Genomic DNA, 22,758 nt, shown 5'->3' with positions numbered 1-22,758 from the left:
GCTATTTTTTATTTATCCTGCTTATGCATATGTAGCTGTGATGGAAAGTTTCATTTCTCTGTAGCTATTCAGAATTTTTCTGAAAATTGTAAAGTGACTGTATTTTTACATAAGGTAGGAAGATGTTGAGAAAAGAATTAGTGTAAATGCCTTAGCATTTTCCACCTTCAAGTGTCTCTTCCTTGCCATTTGCAGTAGCTGCATTGCTTTTAAGCTCTTTTAGGTGCTGTCTTTTGCATTTTAGGCTAAAGGAGGTTACTCTGAACCTGCATGAAGAACTGTTTCAGAGATGGGGCTGTAATGTGGCCTTTTTATCTGCTCATAATGAAGCAACAGTTGAATTAATGACTTTTTTTTCATTGGAAACACCAGAGTTGGTCTTGCATACGATGTCACTGTCTATACAGACCTTCCTGATGAAACTCCCAAGCATCCAGGCTACACACTGATACTTTTCTGGGATGAGATGACTGCATGGTAAAGGAGTATATTTATTATACTGGAAGAATTTCTACTGGATTTTAGGTTAAAAGGCCAACTGTGGGTTTTGATCATTCTGCTGACTTGAAGTGACCTCCATAACCATTGCAATGTGACCCTTTTGTTTGTTTTCTGTGAAATTTGGATGTAGTTTGCCAGCAGTGAACGCTGCTGAAAATGTTTGGCCTTAACTTTGCACTTTTTAACATAGATGTTTTGGTGCTACTGCTGGAAGTTTAGGGTAACAAAGTGTAATCTTTTAAACTCTATCTGCTCAACTTCATAATTCAGGGAGGAAATAATCTACAGGGAAAATTTTCTGACCTGTTTTGCCTTTTTTGTCTGTATTAATTCAAAACAGTGAGCTTCTGTTTCATTTTAGGTAATCCATCTCTGTAACTGCCCTATATAAAAATCAAATTTGATGTTTCCAGAATAGTATCCCAAATGTAATGAACTATCTATAATTTATTTCAGCTTTGTTTCTTAACCTGAAAGTAATTAAATTTCAGTAGCTGGAAGAAACTGAGCACTGTGGAAAAGTACTGGAGCTTTTGACCGAACCCTAGTGTAAGTCCTAGTAAATCTCTCCTTAGTCACATCATACTGCATCACAAATAACTTCATCTTTGTCTTCGGAGGAGCATCTTAAAGGAATTGAAATTTCAGAAAATGAAGCTAAATAACTACTAGTTGCTGAGAAGCAAAACCAAACTAAACCAAAAGGCTCTCATATGCTACACCCAAAATATTTCCTCTGACTTCTCTGGCTAATGTTAATGACTGGATTGTAGCTGGCCAAACAGAAGACTTATGTGAGAGGTTTTCTATCACAATTGAAAACCAAGGGAGTAGAAAACGAGAACTCCATAAGTATTTACAAACTTTTCTTGTTCATAAAAACGTGGTATAAAAGAAGTTGAAAACAGTCTCTGATACATTCATGTTATAGTCTGCCCACATTTCTGAGGTCTCTCCTGCTGCCTCTCCTAGAGTACTGTCTTTCCAAGTGTAGTTGCAGGATACAAGGCAACATTGGATTGAAGAATGTCAGCTCATTGCCATCTCATCCTAGGACATCTGGTAGCACATTCCTCCATGACTTGCATTAACACTTCTTTTTTTTTTTTTTTTTTTTTTTAAATCGTCTTTTAAACTGGATCATTGAGCATTAATGGTTAGCAGTAGATTTTGATTTGTGAGATCAGTGGAAGAAGAGGTGTGACAGCAAGTAGTTGGGAAAAGGAACAAGTAGTTGGGCGTGCAGGAGGGTAGGCAATGTGTACACAGACGTTTTCTTGAACCAGCTTCGCACTGAGACAGCGGAGGACCATGTTAGGGGCCCTTTCTGCAGTGCCATATGCTGTAGAATTGCTACCTTACTAGCAATCCAGCCCAACAAATATGCATAAAGTATATGAAGTTAATGTGAAAATTAACTAAACTGAATTAGGGAAAAATACTATTTTGGGAAGACTATGAGTGGAGAAAATTACAAATTGATAATAAATTTCATAGACAAGTCTCCTGTTGTTGTTCTTCATAGTACTGCTTTTTAAAGTAATTTTATGCGCTCTCCTGATTTACTTAAGATGCTTGTTTAATAGGCTCTAACTTTGGAGCAGAGCTTTAGAATTCAGAAAAGCTGCTACCTTCCCTGCTTTTATTTTTAGAGTTCAGCGTTGGCCTTTTTTATGCTACCCTGGTTGTGTTGACTGAAGGTTGTTTCTTCTGCTAGTCATGTGGCAGATGGGGAAAAGAGTTTCAGCATTATAGCATGAAAAATCATGTGAGGCCAGAAACGGTGACTGTTTCTTGGTGGCGGTCTGATTTCCACATGGTTGTGGGTTTTCTGTAACCTCTTTGGAAGAGGGCAGTGTGCCTTGTGCTCACTGTAATGCCAGTACCCGCTGTACTTGCGGTCATGAGAAAAAAGATGTGTTTGTGCTTAGGTATGCAAGCGGTAGCATCTACAGCCCGTGCAGCAGAGATCACTTTATCTTTCATGTGGGTGCCGCTTCAAGCGTTCTGTCATCTAGCTTCACGTTATCACCACGTTTCCGTCTTTGACAAACCGTTGTCTTTCAGCAGCATGGTGAAATGGTTCCATGCAGGGTTGTTTACAGCCACACGGTAGCTTTTCTTTTTCCATGTGCAGCCATTACTGTGCCAGGTCTTCCAAAAGGATGTGGGTTTTGGAGGAACCTTGCTTGGGAAGAGTTTGTACTCACTGTGGAGACGGTTTACACCTGCATCTCTGACAAAGGTTGTGTCTGGCTGCTTGCAGCAATGCCTGCGCTTACCCTGTTCACTAGCTAGTGGAAGCCTGAACCCACACACCTATCAGGATTTCAGCTTGTTTACTCAAATGTTCTTTGAGACAAAGCTTGAGATAAACTTTCTCTGATGCCTTAAGAAAGCTTTCAGAAAGAGCGTTAAACATTTTAAGTTGTACCTAGTGAGTGCATTGAGAATGACAGTGAATTTAAGCCTGGGAGGTGTTCTAAAAGAGCTGAGGCTCACTGGTGCGTCCTTTGTTGTTGCCAAGATAATGAAAAGTAATTCAGAAGCTTTTCTGACTCCTTGGGTGTGCTTGCAGAGAGGAAGGTGTTTGGGGTTTCCCTGTTGCATTTGACGGATTTCCATGTCAAGCCTACAAGCTGATTTTTGACTGCCAACCCTGCAGTAGTTACTGTGTGCTATGGCAGATGAGCTCTGCTCTCTTTCTCTGTTGCTACCAACACGCTATCACTTCAGTGGTGCTGCTGCCAGCTAGACAGTCTTATGGTTACACTTGGAGTAACACCTGTGCAAACTCATTAATTGCTAGAGAAATTTCACTGCTGTCACTGTAGGAAATAGGAAGGGAGCTGTCTTTATTTGGTGACCCAGCACTTCTCCATTTCTGGCAGTCCTTTTTGGTTTTTTTTAGTTTTGTTTTTCTTTTCCAAAACTTGTTTTCCTTCCAGCACATTGTTGATCTTCAGACCTAAGGAAGCTGTGAGGCCAAAGCCTCTCTTGCTGTGAATTTGAGAGAAACATCTGACCTGTGAGGGAAGAGGGACTCTGCCACGCAACTGTTGCTCTGCAGATGCAAACTTGGGTGTCACCACGTTTTCTGGGCAGGCTACTAAGACCATGAGTGGCTTTTGTTAAATTTTTTTATAACTGCTGAGGAGTGTGCCACATATTGCTCACGACTGGTCACAGTGGATGTACCCCACAGGTTGCCATAACAAAATAGTCTCTCCTGCAGTGATGGACTGCAGTCTGCCCAGAACACTGTTTGCACACCAGCACACTTGCCTTCCTGTTATGTTGTGAGGCTCTTCCTCCGAGTGCGAGGCAGGCAAGGGCAATGGAAGAAACCAAGATGTTTTGGGGACCCAGGGATGTTCTCTTGGGCGAACGGGGTTTGGTTTTTGGCCCCATACCTTGAACTACATCATGATAGAAATGTTCCCCCTGTTCTGGGAGGTGCATGCTGCCCTGGTGCCAAGGGCCATGGTCTCACTGGGGCAGTAGTACCTGCAGAGGGCTGTGTGCTGGACGCTCGTCCCTCGCTGGCCGAACGCTTGGTTGTGTTCCTCAGTGCATGCTGGGCTGTTTGTGGTTCCTCTGGTGGGAAGAAATGATTCAAAGGTGGTACCGACCCCATCTGCACATCGTCTCCCTGCTGCCGGTGGAGAGCTCTGCCTCAGGACAACACCTTCCACAGGGGGTGATGGTTGCTCCAGCGGCTCCCGATCAGTGCCAAAAGAGGGCAACGTTTTCTGGCACCCAGCATTTCAGTACTTCGTGAAATTGACTGAGCAGCCAAAATAGTTCCAGAAACACTGTGGGGTAGAGAGATAGCAGGACTCTGATTCGAAAGGGAGAGTTTTGCACACAGAGCAATGGAGAAGCAGAAATACAAAATGGCCTTGAGGCAGGTTACTGAGACACCATGAATAGGGAGGGAGCCATCCTACGAAACGCCGGGCTTTCTCCTGGCTTCAGGGAGCTGCATTCGAGTGCTGCCCTTCTAAGGAGCAGCCACTGCTGCCTTCTGTGTCTGGGTGTGAGACCTTTACGGGAGGTGAAACAAGAAAATGCTGCTTGCCAGACTCTGCTTCTGGCAGCACAGGTTTTCTTACTGAGTACAATAAGCCCTTCTTAAAAGAACTCTTTCTCCAGGATGGAAAAGGAAAATTAAAATTTGTTGTTCTTCATCAAACTATTCTGCAATGTCAGTTGTCGCAAATGCACTACCATGCTGATCTCGTGCTTTCTTGTAGTTCCTCATTGATGTTTTTTCCCTGTGCAAAGAGCTGAGAGACACAACCGCCCCCCCCCCCATCAGAGCGATTTTTTCTTTGTCTGACACTTCAACATGAAAAAGAACAAAATGAAGCATGACACTGGGAGAGAGCACGTTGTGTTGGTCTCCCTCAGACAATTTGTACTGAGCTGAAAAGCTGGTGGCCAGCAGTAGGAAGGACAGGCCGCTTACCATTTTGCTGGCACAGGGGGTATGTGCGGAAAGCTGTCAAGAGGCACGTGGTCATCCAACATAATGAGTTTTGGTAGAGATTTGTGCTTCTGTGAAAGAAACAATAGCAGTCCCTGCTGAGAGAAACCTTGCTTCAGGTAGCGTTTCCAGTAGATGCAACTCCTGCAGATGAATGCCAGCAGGACTGGGGCGGTGATCATGCCCCTGTACTCAGCACTGGTGAGGCCCCACCTCGAGTACTGTGTTCAGTTTTGGGCCCCTCACCACAAAAAAGACATTGAAGTGCTGGAGCGTGTCCAGAGAAGGGCAGCGATGCTGGTGAGGGGCCTAGAGCTCAAGTTGTACGAGGAGCGGCTGAGGGAACTGGGGTGGTTTAGCCTGGAGGCTGAGGGGAGACTTCATCACTCTTTCTAACTACCTGAGAAGAGGTTGTAGCGGGGTGGGGGTCGGTCTCATCTGCCAAGGAACAGGCAATAGGACAAGAGGAAACAGCCTCAAGTTGCACCAGGGAAGGTTTAGATTGGATATTAGGAAATGTTTTGCACCAAGAGGGTTATCAAGCATTGGAACAGGCTGCCCAGGGAAGTGGTGGAGTCACCATCCCTGGAGGTATTTAAAAGACAAGTAGACGTGGTGCTTAGGGACATGGTGTAGTGGAGGACTTGGCAGTGCTAGGTTAATGGTCGGGCTCAATGGTCTTAAGGGTCTTTTCCAACCTAAATGATTGGAAGAAAAAGGCAGGAGATACATAAATGGAATTCATGTTCTTGAGGACAAAATAAAATGCCTTTGTGAACTGGATTTGTAACAAAAAATGCAGCAAAAATTAGTTACAGCCTTGCATGCACTACTGGGGCTTGAGTCGTTTCTGTCTGTTTCCTTTGGGTATATACCTTTGTCAAAAAGGCAATAGATACAAGAAAATTTCAGGAATTAGCGCTGTTTAATCTTTGAAGTTTTTAACTTGAAAAGTGTGTATCTAGAAAATCATAGATCAAAGTAGACTCTGGCTTGTGAAGTTAAATACTTCAGGATTGTCTGTCATTTATTTCTGTGTGTAAAAATGCGTAGCTACTAGAACAAATATATCTTCCATAAGGCAGGCTGCCATTTGTAGGCAACTCTTTTAAAATTAGAATACCATGTAATACAGAAACATCTGACCAAAACTTTCCAAAGAGAGCTTTGATGCAGAGTTAAAATTATCTGAAAGCCCATTATACCCTTCCAGCATGTCAAGAGTACTCATCCCTAAGGCTGTGAAATTTATTACATACAGAGTTAACACTTTTAGGAAGTGAATTTCTTACATTATTTTTGAGGAAGTCATGACAGCAAAGGGAGTGCAGGAAAATACCTCTTGAAGGGTGGAGGGGGAAGTGATGTGCAGAGAAAGTTTATTGGAAATACTGAAATGCTGCTGGGCAACTGGTTCTCCATTTGTTTTCTGCTTTTTTGTTTTCCGGGGACCTGCCCATCTTCAGTTGAGATGCAGGGAGGTCCAGACTAGTGGGAAGATGAGGAACTAGGGAGCACACTGCTGGTGGTAGCAATGGGGAAGAAGTAGAGATCTGCTACTTGCTCGTCCGTAACTCTCTGAAGCAGAGCACGGCTGAGGGATGGACTCAGATACTGATCTTTGTAGAAGTTCTACCCTCTAGTTTGCCAGCTCTAACCAGATTACCAGCTTTCTGGAAAAATACTCTTGTTGCAGCTCCATTTACAAAGTCACTTGTGAAGTCAAAATTCATTGCTTTATTTTGAAGCTGTGTTGAGACACGATTCATGTCTTAACCAAGCGTCCCAAAGTTATTCCACTTGTTTTATCTCTGGTGCATATCCATAATTTATAAAGCAAGAGGGTGGAGGGGGGCAAGGCCAAGTTATGTATGACAATTTCCAATTCTCCACTGCCTGCAGTCTGCAGAAGTGCCCCTTGATTAAGAACCATAATTTCTATAATGTTTCCTGTAGTCTGTGTACTCCTTTGCTCTTAGCCCTTGTAACAGGGGAAGAAAGGATTTCAGTAGCAGCTTGCAGTGACTGTTATGCTGATGTCCATGTGACCGCATTTTTATTCTGATGTCTAGCTCTTAATCTGAGTGGAGAGCTGCAGTGCTGAAAGCATGTGAGTCTTTTGTAGACTGGCTGAATTTCTGTAGAAAGTGAAACTTTTCTGATGCAATGTTAGTGATTATAAATACACAACTGTTTTGAATGACAAATCTCCTGGCATCCTGTTAGTTAAAACCAAACTTAAAAAAAGGCTTTCTGTTTTGGCACAGAAGCTGAATTTTAGGAAGCAGCTCTTTTTAGTAATGCTGGTATGGCCTTGTAACTCTTTTTTTTTTTTCCTTTCCTTTTTTTTAATTGTATTTCTTCTCGCTGTTGATATTTGTTGACCACAATGCTTGTATTAATGAAAGTATATACGTTGCTTGCAGGGGTCCCCGACCATTTCTTCAATGTAACGGTTTTCATAGCTTTCGTAAAGGTCACCAAGCACGCATGTGGATTTTGCACTGCTTCAAAATACTGACCAAGTAAGCAATCAAAGTGTTGTCAGGTCAAAGCTTACAGGAGAGTTTCTGTATACAACATCCACTTGCAGAAATGCAGCTGGAGTAGAGGAGGCATTCTGTGCCCACAGATCACCGAGAGACAGCTGCTGCTTCTGGTGGACGGCTGCCTGCGCACGTGCTGCGTTCCAGCGTAGCCCCAGTCCCACTGTGCATAAGCATAAGGTTTCTCTAGCAAGTTTAAGCTTAGGAACTACGAAGTAGATTAATCTTTCATTCTAAGTACAACTTGGAGTGAAAATAAGGCACTGCTTGCCACTCAAGGAACTTAGCCCTTAAGTAGGTTATATTAATGTTGGAAGTATGAAAGTCTGAATCCCAGATCATCAGATTCAGGTAAGTTCTGAATGCTGCAGAGTGCTGCTGTCTCCAGAGATCCTTTTGTTCAAATGACCTTAAATCTGGATCACTGCATCTTCCCTAATCTTTCTTAAGGAACAGTAATTTTTCTACCTAATGTTGAGTAAAATACAGATTTAGAGCATTTGAAAAAAAATATGCATTTTTAACAATAAGCTCGTTTATGTGAAGTATAAAGCTAGAACATGATGACATCTCTAGAAATCACTTAATCCATTTCTCTGCTTCAAAAGAAGATCATCTCAACTGCCTATAATGATAGAAAAAAATGTTTAAGGTATTCTCTGCATAGCAGCACTAATACTGAAAAATGAAACTTTTAATGCTCTTCTCTTAACTAAATGCATACTGCCGGCTTTTTCATGATGGGTCAAAGTAAGTGTTTGTAGGCAGAAAGCGTATTAAAAACTGTGCAAGGAAAATTAGATATTTTCTGAGAGGAAGTCAATACCACTAAGAATCTGGAACACAAATGGATGGAATCTCAAAGGATGGTGGTGGTTGTGTTATTTTATTTCGAACCACTGAAGAGAGCTAATAGATGAATAAAATGATGGTGCATCTATTTATCATATCAATTTGATACGAGCTTTTTAATTTTCAGTGATCTGCTGTTATTTCTCCTTCTAAGTTCTGGAAAAGTTAGGCAATCAGCCCTCCAAAGACTTGACGTTTTCCCCTCTTCTCAAATCCCATCTGGAAGTCTAACTGGAAGCCTCATTCTTGTTCCACAAGGAGCACTTGTGAATAAAATGCACGCTTAACCCGAGCCCATGTAATTATTCAGCGGCCATGCTCCAAATTTGCTGTCTCTAGGGCTGCACAACAGCACTTTCAAATCCTACCAAAGGAAGAAAACACTGTGTTTTTAATGAAAGGAGCAAAGTGGTTGTTTTTGGCACCAGTGGTTTTCATCCATTGCTTTCACAAGTACACTGTGATTGTTGTTGTAGCACAAAGTCCTAAAATAAAATATTTTCCCTGTTAAACAAAACCAATACCAAAGTAACAAAGAGCAGCGATGTTCAGTTCAGCGTGTTTCAACATTTCTATGTTTCAATGTAAAAATGCATAGATTGAGTTGCTAGGTCACAGCCTCTGTTTTCCCTGGAAGGAAGGGGATTGGAGTGTTACATGTTATGTTACAGTTATGTTACAGTTACAGGGGTTCAGGTAAAAAAAGTGTTAAAAAAAAAAAATGCTTGTCACTGTCTCCCCCCTATGCCCCCCCCAGCTATTGAATCTTTCCTGTGCACTCAGATTGGAGAGCATACTGATGCCCCAGCCCTTTCTGTGTTTGGGAATAACTTTTTAGAAAATCATTTAGATGCTGTAAGTTAGAGCTTATATACAGTAAGACAAAGAAAAAATAATTTGCTATGGTTTTGGATAATTGTTCCTTTTAGGTCAGTTATGGTAAGACTGCTGATAACGACAGTTAAAAGAATTGGGAGTGGGAGAGAAAGCAGCTAAAACACCTAAGGCAAACCAGTGGAGATTATGTATACATCTTTGGAAGAATAGTGGATTGGAATTATAAAAGAGATGTGAAACTTCATACATAAGAGAAATCCTGGAAGGGAAACATCTTGGCAAATATAGGAACTTCAGATGGTTTGTACATTAAATGGGGCTGCACTTAAAAATGGACTGGCCTGGGCCCAAAAGCAAACAGATAGAGTAAATGTCCAAGAATTTCCTACTGGAATACCATCGCCTAAGGAAACCGATATATTTTGTGGGGGGGACATGTGGGATGGGGAGGAGGAGAGAATACAGGGGAGTGGGGAAGGAAGGCAAATACTTTCTATATTGATGCTGGTTATGCAGCAGGATTTGTAGATTAATCCTTTTGCCAGTGCTGCAGATTGACGGGTAACCACATGATGTGCCATCTGCCACTTAGCTGTTAAGTTAAATTTAGACTTTGTGCATACATGGTTTTATTTTTTATTTATTCCTTAAAACACTTGTTACAAGTGTTATTCAGCTATCTAGGTAAAAGAAAGGAAATAACTTGGAAAGTAGTAGATTTGTGGTTTTTAAATATGGGGTATGTAGAAGCTTTATATTATTAATTTACAGTTTACTATTTTTTCTTTTATTTAGATACAGTAAAGAATATGTTTAAAACTGTTTTAACTTGAACAGGCTATGAGTCCACCTGTTTCATACATCCATAGTTGAGAACTTGATGGGTTCTGACTAATTGTTTCTCTCTACGTCGTAAATAAGTTCTACTGAGTGTTAAATGTGCAGGAGAAGTATGAATGCCACGTTTGGGGTGCAGCACTTTGTTTAATCCAGAAGGGAAGCATAGTTGTCAGGGTTGGTTGTTTTGGTTGTTTTGGTTTTTTTTTCCCCCCCAAGTCTGTTTATTTCGTGTGCTTTGCCATTTTATTGTGAAGGTAAGCTAGGCAAGTGGGAAGGAAACCAAGTGTTGTGCTTAGGACATAGCATATGCAGCAAGAGGGTGATTTGGAAAAAGGCGTCTCTCCTAGGGGAGACTTTGTGGGGAGTACTAATGCATTTCTTTAATTGTGCCTCAGGAAGAGACCCGAGTACATGGCCATCCCACTGGAGTCAGCTGAATGTGTAAGCACAGCAATAAAGAAGAGAACAGGGTTGGAAGGAGTGAGGAGGAATTTGTAATTTTTCCAAGTTTTGGACACAATGGCTTAAATGCCTAGATCCAGTGAAGTACAGGAGAGGTACAGGATAAACAGCCTATGAAACCCTGCAGCTTATTCAAAAATTGGTGTTTCAAAAAAGGTGAAAGGCAAACAAGCAGTGTTTCATTTGTAATGCAAAACTTTGATCCAGAAAGACTACTAGCTACACAGCAAAATGAGTGGTGCACGTTGCACAGCATCTCATCACGTTGACACAGTGGGCCACCTGGTGACAGAAGGCTCATTTATCAGATGATTTGTAACCGGGAGATAATTCATGATTGGGGTGGAAGAAAGGAAAGGAGGGTGCGTAGTAGGAGGTCAAACTCTCTTAAATCTTGGACTTGCCAGTTTTGTTGCCCCTGCCATTACTTGTAATGAGGAGGAGGAGTAACTTATGCCATGCTTGCAGATGTATGTTAAAGCAATAAAACATTTTATTCAAAGATCTTCACTGGAAAGCAGAGTGTAAATAGCAGTATTACATTTAACAAACGTGAGCTATTTCCCGCAATCTTCAAGTGCTACCCAAAACTATTCCATCGTGTTGATGCTGAGAAGAGAAATACTACCCAGAGAAATAATTTGAAGACTTCTGTGTGAATGCGTATCCGTCAGTAATGTCTTACACATTTACATAACATTTTATAGGAGGTTGTTTTCTATCATGTTTCAATCATAAAGTAATAATTTCACATGTGGGTTTTTTCACTTATTTTGCATCTGAATTGTATAAATCCATCTTCTTTTGGCTAGGAAAGAAAATTCAAAGGATTACTTTTAATGTCATAGGAAATTTGAAGATAATTGTGGAAACTAAAACTTAAAATTCATTTTACAGTCATCTAAATTGAGGGAAATTGAGTCATGGGAGGTGTTTCTTTCCCTTAAAAAAGGTGAAAAATCAATAAAGATGTTAAGCTGAATTTAAGACTAAGAAATGTAGTATATACATTTATATAGTAGTATATATAGAAATGTAGTATATACATATATATAAGAAATACAGGACTTAAGCAGCTTCAGCTTCAAAGGTTGAACTTAAGGACTGTTCAGAGGCTTTAAGATGCATATTTCTTGCAAAGCATTTTCTTTTGAGCAGGCAGCTTTTGAAGGACTTACGGAATCTTTCTTACACTATTGAGTTATCATCTGCCAATTTGAGTTTACGGATGTTAACTCTTACTTAAAGTCCTAGGTAAACTTATTTACTATTTTTAAACAATGATGAAATGCTTTGGTAAGCCTTGACTGTGTCTCACAATGACATGCTTTGTGTGGCAGTTCCATTTAGATAATAAATATTTGCTGAAGTATTATATATACAAAAGACTCATATTTGGTTTGTACAGAGCTTTCATTCTTTGCTGTAAATTCCATATTATTGTTCCTCATTATTTTGAACTAAGACCAATGGTATCTTTAAACAGAGACAAATTTGTGTTCAATGCAGAGTAAGTCTTCAGAGGTATGTTCTTCATGTGATTTGTTTATATTAAATTTGCTATACATGTTTCTTTTCTAGTGCTTAGTTATAATTTAACATCTTTGCCTTTGTGTAATTAAAATGTTCTTGAACACCATTTACTTTTTCCTTCACTCTTATGTGTGATACGTTGTGACTCAAGTTAAACATCCCTTTACAGAGGTGAAGTAAACCACAGTTCAGTCACATCTAGTTAAATGTCAAGGAGGTGGACTACATAGGGAAAATACAAATGGCCTCTGTTTCAAACAGAACCTATAATGCTGTTTTTTCAACCGTTTTCATAACTGTTTTCACATTGAGTCTAACAATAAAGCATCTCTAACTTTGCTTTTTGTAGTTCCTTCCACTCTTCTCCCTACTCTGAAGTTGTATGCTAACGCTCAGGAGTTGCTCAGAGCAGACACATTTACAACTTCATGGGGAGATTGATGTTACCCGGTTGGAACACATTTTGCACGCTGAACTCCTGTTCAGTTTAGAGCTCTGTCTTGAAACAAAGCCATCCTTAAAGTGAAGATATGTGAAGGTGCCTTCCTTGGATAAAAGGTGGGACTGAACTCTCATTTGTTTACATAGCAGCCATACTTGGCAAGGACTATGCATTAACCTTCAGGCAAAGTCGTCAGAAGGATGCAAATGTTGCAGGCTTTTTGGCTCTCTTAATTTCTTTTTCAAGGTGCTATGTTTCTAATTAAAACCCTTTCAAGGACAGTAACTCAGTTACTGCTCACAAAGATAGAATACACCAAATATCTAGTCACTCCACAGTATAGTGTGTATAAAACAAACTATAAACAAAATATCATGCAGTCATATTTTATTTTTGTATCCTGTTTTTACATTGCTCTTGTCATGATGTATAGAGAGATACTGACATATGTACACAGAGAGTGAGTGAAAGCATTTAAATGTATTGCATGTAAACAGGCGGGGAAGAGCTGTTGTGTTTTTTTTAACTCATCCTTTTTTCCACTTCACAAAATTAAGCCTAATCATTGTGAGATCTTCAAGAAACTTCTTGTTTTGAATTGTGAACAATTCTTTAGTCATCTGCAGTTAAGTTTACTGTTAAACTGCTGATATGTGGGATACACTTCCCATCATCTCTGTGTGATGGACTAGTCAGTAAGTGCTTTTCAGCTCAGCAAATGTATGCACAGGTGTGTGCATGCATGCACGCTTCAGCAGTTTAGCTTGTTTCACATTAACTATGTTGGAAAATCTTTGTCATAGTTCTCTGAGTAGAATGAGAAATCGTCAGGTTGCAAGCAGATCAGCCCCTTTCCTTCAGGCACGAGCGTTGGGGAAGGGCCACAGGAAGGTATACTGGTATGCTTGGTATTACTTTCAACCTGTGGGTACAGTACACTAAAAGTATTCCAAATCTAGCTCTCCTCATCCCTGTTGCTCAGAGTCAGCCAAAGCCATCTGATTAATCTGCTCGCATTTAACAGTAATTACTATTCTGGGGAGCTGTGTTCAGTGAGATGTGATCTTCACTGAATCTGTACGTGGCTAACGGTCTGGGCAATGCCAGTCACACCCTTGATTTACTTGCCTTTTTAAATGTTTGGCCCAGAAAGTGACATAATACTATAATAAACTGATATCATGAAGACAGTAGCATAGTCCTGCACTCAGTGCTGGGTACACATACATACATGTAGGCAGATAAAGAAGTAGTCTTCTGTATTTCCATCTCTCTCTTAGTCCGTCATCCCATGTAGTTATTTCTCTAAAATTTTTCATGCATGACTCAGAGTGATATAAATAAGAAATAATAATAAACAATAAACAATGTGGTATCTTTCTTGTGCTCTGCCACAGATAAAGTTCTTTATCATGCCTTAGGACTAGTGGCTCCTCTGGGTTTCTAAGAAAACAATGAAGAAACTGAAAAATCACTTTTCTGTAAGCTTAGTAAACATCTAGAGCAGTCGGTTAGCAGCCTAATGAAATTTCAGAAAGCAACAGAGACCTCCAGTTTCATCAGCGTAATGTGCTGAGGCTGACAGCACAAGAGGATTTCTGCAAGAGACAAATAAGCTGAAATTCATGATGAGTTACTTTTAAAATAACCAAACTACAAAAATAGGAGGCCTGAGCTTATAAAATGCTGGAGAAAAGACCAGATTGGACGAATTCCCTGCTTCTGTGATTCTTCACTTTCTGGTCATTCCTGCAATCTGACTTGAGTTATCTAACAAAGTTACGGTAGGTGGTTTAGCCTATGGGTATGCTTAAAAAGTTAACTTAGCCCCCTTGGCCCTTCCAGTGTTTGAAACCTCGAATTCTGACTGCTTCATCTAGTGATACCATCTGTTACAGATACTATCAGAGTGTTTCTATTGATTTTATTAAGAAGTTTACAGTTATACTGTTCAAACCATATTTGAATAGGCAGAACAGCAGAGGTTTTGGTTAATTATTATACAAGCAAAAATGGTACCCGTTAATGCAGTGGTTTTTCTAACTGGAAGTACTTCATAGAGTAGTAATACAGATTATTTTTAAAGCTGTTGGTTGCTTTTTTTTCTTAAAATATTGCATAAGGGAAGAAGTCCTTTTTGTACATGGGATGTTTTGGTAAAATAACTTCAAATGAAATATTTGACGTATTCTTACTGAAAGATAAACTATTTTATCATCACGTACATTGGGTCACTATATTGGGATTGGGGTACCTCTGAAATTTGGTAACTTGACACCAAAAGATACTCTAAGTCAGGTGTTAGGAAAGAGAGTTTAAGAGACAGTTACGGAGTTCACAAGTGTATCTGTGCATAAGAAGGAATTCAGAAGTTATAAAGTATCAGTTGTCAGTACATTTGTTTGTATTTTCTTTGTAAGTCTGTCTGATTTTCCCCTCTGCTTCCCGTTCCTTGCTGTTCTTGCTCTTTTTGGCTTTGCTGCTGTTCCAAAATATTCCTAAGGAAAGTGTTATCAGCATGCATTTTACTGATGGGTATAAATTACAACTTGATTTAAACTCTGTACGTGTTGGGAATGTACTGCATAATAGTGTTAATGTGTTACTCTTCTGCCTGTGTATTTGCAGCACTCTACGATTTATAGCTTCATGGTCAAGTTTAATTGAGTCCTTTGTATTTGCTTTTCTATATTATTAGTAGTTGGAAAAGATCGGTCCTAACAATGATCTGTGTGGTGCACCTTCAGATTTCAGCTGGTTTACTCTCCTGCTTAGTCACTTATACAGCATTTGAGGAGTGTTTTCCTCTTTAGTTTAAATGGTGTATAAAGTTTAACTCCTCTTTCACAGCTTTTCTTTAGTACTGCTTTTTTCCTGTGTCTCCCAAAAGTTAGTACTTCTATCGTGCTATGGCCAGTGTGCCCTTTCCTATAACAAGAGTTTACGTGCAGCTGGAACATGTTTATGGTGATCTTCAGGTGCTTGCTGCTCTTTCTCCTATTAAGTAATTAGGTGCTGTTCCTTCATAGAATCGTAGAATCATTTAGGTTGGAAAAGACCCTTGGGATCATCACGTCCAACCATCAACTCCACTCTACAAAGTTCTCCCTTACACCGTGTCCTTTAATACAACACCTAAATGAGTGTTAAACACATTCAGAGAGGGTGACTCCACCACCTCCCTGGGCAGCCTTTCCAGTGTCTGACCACTCTTTCATGTTACAGAGCGCTCAACTACTTTGAGGGCTGCCACTTAGACTCACTGGACTGTGAAAATGCGTTTGTCTGCTATGGACACAAAGCAGACAGCTCGACTATCAACTGAAGAGACCTGTGTCTGTGCCAGCACTTAAAGTGCAAGCTTGTTACTTACCTGCAAAACTGTTTGCCAGAGCTGTTTAAAAACCAACTGAACGAACAAACAAAAAAAGAGCCTAATCGTCTCTCCAGGACCCATGTATCTTTCAATTATAGGTGTCCTGCAATGTTCTCACTTTCGTGTTGTTTGCCATTTCTTTTCAAAGCTCTCCAGTATTTGGAAGGCTTACAGCTAAACCATACTTCTGGCATTCTCAGCATCTGTGATGTAGAATTAAACGTTTCAGGGCAAGGGAAGGAGTTTAAAAAAAAAAAACAAACCAGCACTGTTCAAGTATTTCTGACTTTTGGAGCCTAAATAAATATGGTACAAGCTTGTCAGTCAGTCCTGCGTTCATTCCCTATCTGCCTGTACTCATTGGTTGACTGAAAAATTGAAAACATGATGTGGGGAAGGGGCCCTTAATGTGCCCTAGCATGCCCTCTGGGGAGAAAAGATGTGCCTGCACAGTTGGAGAAACTCTACCTGGCAAGTTACCTTGTTTTGGTGTATCTCAGTTTCTTTATCTGTCAAGGTAAATGAAGTCTTTTTTCCTTGCAGGCCTAATGCTGGTTACTAGCACTGAAGCTGTTAGCCCATGAAACAGGTTCTCTTTTGAGCCTGGTACACATAAAACATCACCACTTCCCAGTCACATCTGCTTGGAGTGCTCTATTAACCTATTAACTACGGCTTACTCCACCTTGCTAATGCTGATAATAGCTTATCTTCTCAGTGGGCAAAGTATAACACTTTGTGCTAGTGACTCTCAGCGGTACTGTAAGCATTATACACACAAGAGAGGCTCTTAAGTGCCTCATAAAGTTTACCTGTCTTTTGCAAGATGATAAAGAGGGAGAGAGGAGGGAGGGGGAAGATGTTGCCTCCGATTTGGCATTGCAGCTGGATTGAAAATGTTGTTTTGCTTGATTTAGAAGGTGTAGAGGGACTTAGTGTAGCTATAACCCTTCAGGTTGCCCAAAGAAGCTGTGGATGCCCCATCCCTGGAGGTGTTCAAGGCCAGGCTGGATGGGGCTTTGAGCAGCCTGGTCTAGTGGGAGGTGTCCCTGCCCACGGCAGGGGGGTTGGAAGTAGATGATATTTAAGGTCCCTTCCAACCCAAACCATTGTGTATTTCTGATTCACAGTTTGTGGAGAAGTCTTTCTTTATTTTGAAAAAGACTCAGGTACTGCTGCTTCACTGGGGAGTTTTGTGAGAGTGCACCTGTGGTGGGTTGACCCTGGCTGTACACCAGGTGCCCACTAAGCCACTCTTATCACTCCCCCTCCTCAACTGGTCTGGGGGAGAAAAATACGATGAAAGGCTTGTGGGTCAAGATAAGCGCGGGGAGGGATCACTCACCAGTTACTGTCACAGGCAAAACAGACTCAACTCAGGGAAATTAATTTATTGCCAATCAAATCAGAGTAGGATAATGAGAAATAAAAACTAAATATTTAAAAACATCTTCACCCTACTCCTACCTTCTTCCTGGGCTCAACTTCACTGCTGGTTTCTCTACCTCCTCCCCCCAGGCAGCATAGGAGGACAGGGAATGGGGGTTGTGGTCAGTTCATCATACATTGTCTCTGCTGCTCCTTCCTCCTCACTCTCTTCACCTGCTGCAGCATGGGGTCCCACCCATGGGGTCACAAGTACTGATAGAAAATCTGCCCCAGTGTGGCCTCCTCTTTCGACAGGTCCTGGCAGGAGCCTGCTGCAGTGTGGGCTTCCCACAGGGTCACAGCCTCCTTCAGGCATCCATCTGCTCCAGCATAGGATCCTGCAGAATGTGTATCTCTTCCACCATGGACCTCCGTGGGCTCACCACGGGCTGCAGGTGAATCTCTGCTCCGGCACCTAAAGCACGTCCTCCCTCTCCTTCTTCACTGACCTTGGTGTCTGCAGAGTTGTTTCTCTCATGTATTCTCACTTCTCTTTTCCAGCTGCTCTTGTGCAGCAGAGTTTTTTTCCCCTTCCTAAATACATTATCACATAGGTGCTACCACCATCGCTAATGGGCTTGGCCTTGGCCAGCAGCGGGCCTGTCTTGGAGCCGACTGGCATTGGCTCTGTCAGACATAGGGGAAGCTTCTGGCATCTTTGCACAGAAGCCTACCGAAACCTTGCCACACAAACCCAATATATAACCTTATTAGCAGAAGCAGCTCAGATGCCCTTGATGACAGGCAGCAGCACATGGGTGGTGGTGGTGACTGATGGAGCTGACTGATGCTGAGATGCTGCTGGGGGAGGATATCAACTGCTCAATCGGCCTTCCCTGCTGCAGATCTCTTAAGGAAAGGCAGAGACGTCCACAGTCTGCTAGTGAAAATTTTACTAGGGAAAACAAATGGCTCTATGGTTGAGTTGCAGTTTCTTTCAGGGGCTAATCTAATAGCATTATGCAAGTCTCTTTTTGTTGGATTAGTATCATTTTAAAAAGGAAAGCAGTGAAACAAATAGTAAAAGCAGTTGGATCTTAATATATCACATTTTCAGAGTTGAGTAGTAAATACCAAATTTTTAAAATAGAAAAAAAAAATGCCTAATTGTCAGAAACGTACCAAGACGGCTTACTACTCTGATGTCAATGTAACGCCTTTTCCTTATTCCTGTGCCCTACTCTCATTAAACTTTGTCTTTTGAATGCAGTCCTCAGAAAACAGTGTGCAGAATTCCCCCATGCTTGCCCTATTGTGGCAATAAATACTAGAAAATGGGTCCCTGAGTGTTACTTGAGCATCTCTGTGCCCAACTTGAGGCTCTTTTGGAGGGTTCTTGGGGCAAGAGTTTCGCTCCTCACAGAAGGAGCTGGCTGGGAAGAGCTGTTGCAGAAGGCTGGGAGGGGGGAGGAGTACAAAGCGTCTGACACCCCTAATCACTGTGATCATCCTCCTGGAAAAAATGAAAGGACTTTTTTTGTTTTTTCCCCTTTGATTCTAAAGCGTCTGCCTCTGTAGTTAAAACTGTCCATAATTCATGCTAATGAGTAGTTGTTTTGTGATCCTCCTAAGCCAGGACCAATAAAGGGTGGAGTACAGGGCCCATCACCTCTCTGCATAACTTTTGCATACACACACACATATATATATATATTTTTATATATATATATGTATTGCAAAGGGCAGTGTGTATCATCTTATGATGTAAAAAAGATGGAGAAATGCAATGATTAGGTAATGGGATCAGTACTTGTTCTGAAGGTAGCCTGAAAAATCACTGAAAGTGGAGATAGCATGCCAAGTGTCCTGAAAAGCATGGATTTAGGATAATAATTAACTACTGGTTGAGTAAGAATTACAAGATCACAAACCAAATTACTGTTATTAGCAGAAGTATTTGTTATCATGTCAAGCTGTCATCCTGCTTCGCTGTTTAACCTGATTCTGCCATGTGGAAAAAAATGTCAGATACTTTATAAGTGTGAGTTTGTGATTTACTTCTGTATTTTTTTTCAGTTTAATCACCTCCTAAAATGGCAATCATTTTTTTACCCCAGTCACTTTAAATCAAACCTGCAAAAGCAAGGGAACTTAAAAACTAAAGGGCTTTTCTGGCTTTGACGACGCTGTGTGAATTAATGCTGGATCTGAAACTGTAGGATATGTGGGAGAATATTACTGGATATAAATGTGTTAGCCCATACAGAGATGACTTATAACAGCTTGTCGCTGCAGTTGTAGAGGTTAAAGCCCAGTAAATACCATTTGACTTACACCTCTCCTCTGCTTTTAAAACAGGAGTTTAGAAGGAGTTATAAAATAGCGTGGCTTAGGGAACCCAAGCATGAAATAACCCTTTTGATTGCAGCTTAAGTGTGATCTGCATAGGCAGCATTTAATAACAAACAGCTAATTATGGGGTTACGTGCTGAATACCAAAACAGCAACAATAAGAAGTTTATTTAGTGTATAACTGGCACTTATTCTAGATACCTGTTAGTTGATAATTTCTTGCAGTCTTGAGTAACGTCAAAGATTTCTGGAGCCTGACATCCTAATAAACCATGGATGGGACCAATCTATAAAGTCATGTGGTTTTAAACAATGTATTTGTCTTCTGATAACATTTTTATATGGAATTGTGAAAGCTCAGGATGCCCTTTAAACAGGCGTTTGTAGTTGGAGAAAAAAAGTAAAAGACAGAAAAAATAAAGCTAAAGAGGAGATCTACTTGTCTTACCTGGTCCCCTTTGTTTCAGTAGGCCAGCCTCATGCTGTAATGCCATAGTTGACACATTGCTAAAATAAGATTAAACAGCCTTAGCCTTAAAAGCATTGGAAGCAATGAAATGGCTTTGGGGAATGCTGTAATTGTAATATGAATAATACTGTGGAAAAATCACCTTTCTTTAGCTTACAGGTCCACACCTAGTGCATGTTTTTAAACACTTGCAGAATGTTTTTTATTTAGAAAGAAGCCCAAAATGCATTACTCTCTTTAGTGAAGAAGCATTAAAGGAAAAATTCTGTCATGGGCTAAAGATTGGAAATTCAAATACCAGAATTTTCCAAAAGTCAATGATACATGCTTTGTCAGTGAAACATAGATAACTCTTAATCCCAGTCAGCTTTATGATTTCATCTGGGATATCAAAATGTATTTTATGTCCATATAACTTTAGACTTACTTTTCAGTCCCAGCCTTTCCAAAGCTGATGTTACCAGTGATTCTGTTTTTAAGTCTTTTGTGTTTTGTTGTTAGGTTTGTTTGGTTTACCTTGTGGGGTTTGTCTGCTTTGTTTTGTTTTTTTTTTAAGGAAGCAGTAGCTGTTGTCACCCTTACAAGGTGAGCATCGATAAGAAAGTGGTTAGCCACATAGCATTCAAGCCTGTGGATGAATCATAAGCAGAAATATTTTTCTTCCTCTATTGGGCAACTTAGGCTTCTAGCCTGAAAGCCAGCCAGGTGGCCAAAAAGCAAGCAGTGGGTCTTTACTTCCTTCTGATCCATGAGCTTGAGTAGCAGTTCAGAGTTGTGGTGATGCCTATGTCTGTCTACCGCCCGACTTCGCCATTTCTCTGGAACTGTGAACTTTCTGAAAAGCTGGTTGCTTTTTAAATAAGCTGAATACTTCTGTGCAGATGTGCATGTTGTGGGGGAGAAAGTGAGAGAATCGCTGCTTTTAACCCCCACCCCCAAGGGCTGGAAGACTCTGTTTGCTTTTCTCTGCAGCAGTGCGAATCCCTGAGTGCATGCTTCACTCTGGCTGCCTGTCCCACAGTGCAAAATCGCTCAGACCTCAGAGATCAAACACAAAGTCACAGTTGCAGAAGGAGTCGCTGTGAACTTGAACTGAACCAAGCAGGGAGGGTTGGTGTACTTCAGGATACATTGTCTAGCTAGTCCTCTGCTGCCAAATTAGGATGACACAGATCTTCCAGAGGTCCTGTGCCTTATCTGCCAATCCCATATGAATGCCTTAGGTGTCCAAGAGCATCTCAGAGAGCACGAGCTGACAAGGTTAGGCAAGTGAAGCAGCTCTTCCAGGCTACATGTAATGGGGAACAGGATGCGGTGCAGTCTAAAGTACTGTTCTGTCCGCTGCTGTTTGTAATAATAACACGTTGGGCCCTGTCTGGTGAACCTGGCCATTGATGACTTGTGCAGAACTGTGGGAGATGGGTGCCCAGAATTTAAGGCAAGGACATTTTTTATGCAACATGAAGTCATCTCACAAGTTCATAAACTGATTTAATGAAAAAATGAGTAATAAAGCTTGAATGCTGATCATAACATTGAAATAAAACCAAGCCAACCTATAAAACTTAAGACTGTAGACTACTCTTAGAGCTACCTTCTCTCATTGCTTATGGCTGCATTCAAAGGCTTCCCATCTGGTGGCAGCTGCTCTAGAGTCCCTTTCGAGGAGTTCACAGGAGAGGATTCATCTCTGGCCTGCCTCCTGCAGGTGACAGTCATTTAGCCTTGCCCAACTGCATCTCCCAGTTCAAGACAATGTGTCACTCAGGGTTCTGTATGGGGTCAGCATAGTAATGGTGGCAGTGGTGACCCAGCAGCATAAGAGTATTCTCAGATGATCACCCCTCTGAATTTAAAAATCATGAGTGTGATTTTCTCTTACAGCATTTTATTATCTTCATTTATTGCATAACACTGTTGCTGATCAGTTATCATCTTCTATTTTCTGTCTGTCATGCATTCCTTAGTTGCTTAATTAATTTGTTGGCGTATTTGGCACATGTTCATTCTCCAGTAATAAAGTAGTATTGTGCATTAAGTTCATGCATGAGATGTGTAGCTTTGAGTGATTCCCACTTGGCAGCTCGTCATTATGTGATGCCCTTTTTGCAGGTGATGCATCTTCCTAGAGATCTTTTAGTTGTAGTTACAATTAGTTGTAATTAATTAACCACTAATACAGGTTAGCTCCTCTTCCAGGTACTGGATGAAATTATACATGCCCACATGTAGTTAGTCAAACCTACTAGGCTTAGCTTTGATTTAACCTACATCTACTTCAGGGGACACCACTTCTTCAGTTAAAAGAGTAGGCTAACTTCAGAAAATTTTCTCATTGGTATCACTCTGTAATTCTGTGAATCCTTCATACAGTGAAATAAACCAAGAACAGAATTGCTAGAGAATCCTCGTCAAGAGATTAAGAAAACTTAAAAGGAAAACTCAGCAGTATTAGAAAGCCTGTTCTCGCTTTAACGCAGCATTAGATTCCTGGAGATTTCTGGTCTGAATCGGTGTGTACATCCATCTAGCAGCAACAGGCTTACACATCAATGATAACTGCTGGAGTCAGCAGCTTCCTGGAGCTTTTTAACACAATCACAGGTTTTTGTTCCTCAGTACTTTTCTCACCTTCAAAATCTTCATACTTAACAAGATCATACAATAACTGTAATTCTTGATATTGCTATA

General features: G+C 40.9%; 1 protein-coding gene across 2 annotated transcripts in view; it reads left to right on the top strand.

Annotated features, from left to right (window-relative positions):
* Positions 1–22,758, top strand: part of DAPK1 (death associated protein kinase 1) — a 98,073-nt gene that overhangs the window by 18,018 nt on the left and 57,297 nt on the right. The gene's annotated exons all lie outside the window — the stretch shown is intronic.

The sequence above is a fragment of the Rissa tridactyla genome, chromosome Z (genome assembly GCF_028500815.1).
Source record: "Rissa tridactyla isolate bRisTri1 chromosome Z, bRisTri1.patW.cur.20221130, whole genome shotgun sequence".
NCBI lineage: Eukaryota > Metazoa > Chordata > Aves > Charadriiformes > Laridae > Rissa > Rissa tridactyla.
The sequence above is the reverse complement of the archived record's forward strand: the minus strand, read 5'-3'. Positions and strand labels throughout refer to the sequence as shown.